Consider the following 6,000-nt stretch of genomic DNA (forward strand, 5'->3'; position numbering starts at 1 on the left):
ACTCTTGGTTTGGTTTAAAGAGATATGGTTTTAAAACAGACAAAATGTAGAAAACAGGTGTTTCTCACTTTTGGAAAAGAATGGACCAGGGGTATTTTACTAGTTGCAGTGCTGAGCTCACCGGGTTGCAGTCCTGCAGTGTTGCACCAGGGTCAGTGGTGCAATGGATAACACGTCTGACTACGAATCAGGAGATTGTAGATTCGACTTCTGCCTGGCTCGGGTCGTTTTTAAACGCATCAGGCTACTCCCTAAGTAGCCTGTGCTACTTACTGTATTGTAATCGTACCCAGTAAGAGATTTCCTTCATGTAAATGAACTGCACCTGACAGCTTTAGAAAAACACCTGGGCTCAGTACGGTGCTGAGAGCTCAGCGTTGCTGTTGTTCTAATTAGCACGCACTGCATCGGCTATGAACCCGAACTTTTCAATTATTCCGATCAGTAAGTCAACACGTAGTCCACATGAAAGGTAGAAATATTCTCTTGTCTGTCTCTTGTTTGTATAGAACTGAATGTCCCTGACAATGTACTGTTAGTTTTAATTGAAGAACGGCATTTGTGTTCAAATATACCAGACAAGTTTACGTAACTGCTCATGCGACACTCAGTTGTAATTAGTCAAGAAATAAAGTCGAACAACAGCTGCGGGTTTGATTCTGAACGTATGAGATTGCAGCGCCTTTTACTTCCATTGACAAATGATAGAGATTCGAAGAGAGATCCTTCAGACCAACAAGCAAACCCACGGCTATTTCGGTTTTCTATCTAGGCAACGTTGGTGTCTGCAATAGCATACATGAAAGCGTGATGCAATTTCTGTGGCTACATTTGTTGCACATCATGCACAGTAAGAGTGTTTCTAACACCAAATAAAAAGTCAACAATTAGCGATCACGCCTTCTCCTCAGTTAACCCACTGAAACCCTTGCTGTTAACAGTTCTTTAATGCGTGCTTTACGAGCACCTACATATCGTGTCGGTTCTTTCAGCTTTATTCATTAGGTTTTCAAAGGCATAAGTAGAGCACCAGAGGTGCGAACGCAGAATGTGTGGTAATCTGAAGAACTGCTTTCCATGGCAGCGGGTCCAAGCGATTTAGCATTTTCATAGTACCGGGAAAGGAGAAGCGGCACGTTGCCTTTGCCGCGCAGGCACAAGGCGACGTGCGGCAGACGCCGGAGTCGGCAAGTTCCGAACCTGCGCGGGGAAGCCCCAACGCATTTCGAGTCCATCGCCTTAACCACTCGGCCATGACAAAAGCGAGCTCGCTGCCGCCGCATTCCTCCTATAATCTAACACGGAGTGCGAAGTCGCTGCGGAAACCTTTTTAAAGTCGCTCTCCGTTAAAAAAAAAATACCTTTCACAAGATTCGTGCCGGCAGACAGACATGCCTCAGAGGGTTTAAGGCTGGCTTCACGTTCAAATGATGAAGTCCCCCAGTCCGGATGTCAAAATGCAACTTTGGCAGACAGAAAAAACATCAACAAACCACAAATGTGGAAAAGGATTTTACAAGCTGCACCACACTGCACTTTCCAAAGCATTTACATTCGTGTTAGACGCAGGAATTGCCTTTGATTTGCGCGCTTACGAACGCCATGGAAAACGAAACAAAACTAAAGCCCTCAGCTCCTGCACTTGATTATAATGCCGTTACGTGTCGAAGCAGGAATTTACGTCATCCTACCACTGCAACACGGGGAATAGAGGGAAATGAGAACAATCTACGAATTGTCTCTAAACAGTCCCTACAGTTGTAAGACGCCTGGAAGCGTGCACCCCCATCATTAATCTTTGCGCATCTGTGCAAGGTAAACTCTGGAGCAGTCTCTGAAACGGCTCAAAGGAAACACGTGATTGATTCCATGTGCATCTGGGGTTCATTTCTTATTTACATTTAATTCAAGGGAAAGGCTTGGGTCAGTTTCAGACGGCCTCCAACAGCGAGATTCAAGCGTCCCACCTTCAGCCCAATCTGCGCCGCCAGAACGCCAATGGCTCCTCTGGTCTCCGGGGTGCGGTTGTGACTCTGTAACCTAAAGTGTTGGTGGCAGACAAATGGAGACTAACAGGTGATGTCCTAGGACATGACTACATTGTGACACTCGGTGGGGATGGTGACCATTGCTTGGAAAAGAGTGCGAGGCCCCTTTAGAAAAACATTTTGTTAACAGGCATTCTGCCTCAGCCTAAACACCTATAGCTTGCAAAGCACATGCTATTAGACAGGCACCTCTGCAAGACCTTAAGAGTCTCTTAAACTAGTGATAGAAAGGTGTTCCCAATAGGCGATGTTCGGCTTTCAAATCATCTCTCCGTGGAAGCGCCGAGATGCAGCTGTTTAAGGCTTAGAAGCAGCTGACTGTTTCACTACCTAGCTGATCACTGTCAGTCAGGGAGCTCAGAGGTGAAAAGCCTGTCTGAGAGACAATTCGTCGTCGATCAGTTCAATATGTTCCGTACCAGCTCGGCGCACCTGAGATCATCTTGGTAGCCGTGTAGCTCAGATGAGTGAGAGCGTGTGTGTGTGTACCACCGTGATTGGATGCCGGTCCTTCTCAGGTCACAGTAAACCTTCTGCTGCCTAACTTCCCTAATTTTGGGGATCCCTTTGAAAAAGCAAAGGAAAAAAAAACTGGCTCTCATCAGCGTGATTGACCCTCCCCAGTGTGCCCCAGTGGCCTAATGGCTAAGACACTGGCCTCCTAAAACAGCGATTGTGGGTTTGAGTCCCATCTGGGGTGCTCCTGTCCCATTTTGAGCGTACAAATGTCCTTGTGATTTGCAAAGCTACAACCCCACCTTACTCAGTGAGCGTCTCTGCTTTTCTCTCACATACAGTTGGGAGAAAAACTTTTGTAAACAGCCCTTTGGAATGATGTGGATTTCTGCATGAATGGCTCCTAACATGTGATCTTATCTTTATCTAAGTCATAATAATTAATAAAGAGAGTCTGATTTCACAAACAACACACGCCCAACATTTGACATTGCTGTTTCTTTATTGACCAAATGGTTTAAACAATCAAGGTCATTGATGGAAAAAGTATGTGAACCCTTATATTAAGGAGCTAGTGGAACCTCCTTTATGACAAAAACCTCAATCCCCACTTTCTGTAGCGGCTGGTCAGACCTGAGCAGCGGTTAGGAAGTATTTTGGCCTATTCCTCTATGCAAAACTGTTTCAGTTCATGTATATTTTTGGGATGTCTTGCGCTGAACGGCCTGCTTCAGATCACGCCACAGCACTTCAATGGGATTGGGGTCAGGACTCTTACTTGGCCATCCCAAAATATGGAATTTCTTCTGTTTCAGCCACTCTGTTGTTGATGTACTCCTTTGTTTTTGTCATGCTGCATGACCCAGCGTCTTTCGAGTTTTAGATCACAGGCAGACACCCTGACATTCTGCTGTAGAATTTCCTGATACATCTTGGAATTCATCGGTCCCTCGATGATTGCAAGCCGTACAGCCTCCGCCATGCTTCCCAGGTGGGATGAGGTTTTGGAGTTGGTATGCAGTGTTTTGTTATCTCCAAACATAACGCTGTGCACATTTACCAACAAGTTCAACTTTTGTCACGTCTGTCCACAGAACATTGTTCCAGGAGTTGCTGTGGAACATCCATGTGGTCTTTAGCAAACTTGAGAGGGGCAGTGGTGGTTTTTTTGGGGGGGAGAGCAGTGGTTTCCTCCGTGGTGACCTCGCATGATCACCACTCAGATTTCTGTTCAGATTTCTTCTTATGGTGGACTCATGGACACAGACGTAAGACAAAGTCAACCACCTGTTCGCTAGATCCCATACCCACTCAGCTAGTCAAAGATTCCCTCGAAGGACTGGCAGGACCTATAATTAGTATGATGAATGCATCGCTTGCGTCAGGCGTTGTACCTGATCAATTTAAGGTAGCGGTTGTTAGACCGCTCCTTAAGAAGTCAAATTTGGATCCACAAGTTCTTAACAACTACAGGCCTGTCTCAAAGGTCCCATTTCAATCTAAAAGTTTTGAGAGAATAGTTGTTGCCCAACGTCAATCGTATCTGGATTCAAATAATATACTTGAGAAATTTCAGTCTGGTTTCTGAAACAGCATTAACAAGAGCCTTAAATGATATTCTTTTAGCTACTGATGCGCGGAATGCAACAGTGCTAGGTTGCAACAGTGCTAGGAATGCAAACGTTAGGTTGCGCTTCTTCATGCTGCATGGTCGGCATGAGTGGAGCTTTTTAAACGTCTGTACTTAGTGCGCCTCATAAGAAATCGTTTGTCCCCGTTCAAAAGAGATTGTGCGATGTCCTGCAGCGTTCGCAAAGCAAACCTTTGACAGTTTGAAAAGAGGAATTTATTCTGCTTCCTGTGCGTGCAGTAGTTACAAAGTTGAACGTCTTTACACGATCTGCTGCAGTTTTCAGTGGGCGGGCTTTGTCAGATGGCTTGGAAAAACGCACTGTGTTTCGGCTCGGGAAACATCATGAGCAGTGTCCTGCATGTTTTCTGTGTATAGCTGTCTTTTAACGCATACAGAATTCATTCGAAATCATTGATTTCTCCAATTAACAAAGGTCCCTTAAAGGATGAGTCAAAGTAACGTCTAATCGGATTAGTTTCCTTAGAGCTGGTTTAGAGTTTGCTCAAGAGTTTACCTTTCACAGATGCGCAAAAAAGAATGTTGGCGGTGTACGCTTCAAAGCGCCTTACAGCTGTAGGGAGTGATTCGAGACGATTCGTGGCGTGTGCTCGTTCCCATATACCGTACACCCCGGGGTGCAGTGCTAGGATGACGTATAATACCGCTTGGGCACGTAACGGCGTTATACGCAAGTGCGGGACGTGAGGGTTTTCGTTTGTTCGTTTTGTTTTGCTCTGCTTTGCTTTGTTTTGCTTTCCATCGCGTTGGTAAGAGCGTAAATAAAAAGGCGATTCCTGCGTCTACCACTAATGTAAGAGCTATTTCAAGTGCGACGTGGTGCGGCTTTTCAAATGCTTGTGGGCATTTCTCTGTTGTTGATTCTTTTTTTGTGTGTAACAAAGTGGCATTTTCATGTCCGGACGGGGAGACTTTATCATTCCGACATGAAGCCACCCTTAAGTCCTCTGAGGCGTGTCTGTCTGCAAGGCTTGTATTTTGGAAATGTTTTTTTGAAACGGAGAACGACTTTGAAATAGGCTTCCGCCGGCGCCTTGCGATCCAGGTAAGATTGTAGCAAGAACGCAGCGGTAGTGGGGCTTGCTGTAGTCGTGGCCGAGTGGTTAAGGCGATGGACTAGAAAACCATTGGGGTCTCCCCGCGCAGGTTCGAATCCTGCCGACTACGTTATCCGCCTCCAGTCGGTGTGTTTCGGCGCAAGCAAAGAAGCGCGCCTCTTTGCTGTTCCTGGTGGTTTTAAAACGCCCAATCGCTTGTACCCGCTGCCTTGGAAATAAGTTCTTCAGCGTCCGCGAATGGCATTTTGCAGCTGGAAGCAGATGTCGACGCGTTTTGCACAGAGCACCAAAAAAGCGTCTTTTTTGAAGGCCCAGGCACTGAGCATTGGTGGTTCAGTGGTAGAATTCTCGCCTGCCACGCGGGAGGCTCGGGTTCGATTCCCGGCCAATGCAGTGGCTTTTGCAGCGAGCGGCTCCATCACTTGCATCCCCTTGCAACTCGCAACTCAAAAAACCCACTGAAGCTAAGCAGGTGTGAGCCAGGTCAGTACCTGGATGAGGGTGAGCTACAGGGAAAAACAAAGCTTCCAGCTGGAAGCGGTGTTAATGGTGCCGGCAGTGGGGCGCTCACCCTGAGGTCTGTGCGGGTCCCAATGCCCCAGTATAGTGACGGAGATGCTGTGTTGTAAAAGGGCGCTGTCTTTTGGATGAGATGTAAAACCGAGGTCACAGCGCTCTGTGGTCATTCAAAATGACCACCAAAACCTTTGACAAAAGCTCTTGGTAATTGATGGTCTTCAATAATGCTTCTCCTTTAGGTACATTTTAAATCAGCTGAAAAATGCTG

At 46.4% G+C, this 6,000-nt stretch overlaps 1 non-coding gene across 1 annotated transcript; it reads left to right on the forward strand.

The window, feature by feature from the left end:
* Positions 1-5,535: 5,535 nt before the first annotated feature.
* trnag-gcc (transfer RNA glycine (anticodon GCC)) lies at positions 5,536-5,606 on the forward strand. The gene has a single exon. It is a non-coding gene; the product is annotated as a tRNA-Gly (tRNA).
* Positions 5,607-6,000: the final 394 nt, after the last annotated feature.

The sequence above is a fragment of the Lepisosteus oculatus genome, unplaced genomic scaffold (genome assembly GCF_040954835.1).
Source record: "Lepisosteus oculatus isolate fLepOcu1 unplaced genomic scaffold, fLepOcu1.hap2 HAP2_SCAFFOLD_258, whole genome shotgun sequence".
NCBI lineage: Eukaryota > Metazoa > Chordata > Actinopteri > Semionotiformes > Lepisosteidae > Lepisosteus > Lepisosteus oculatus.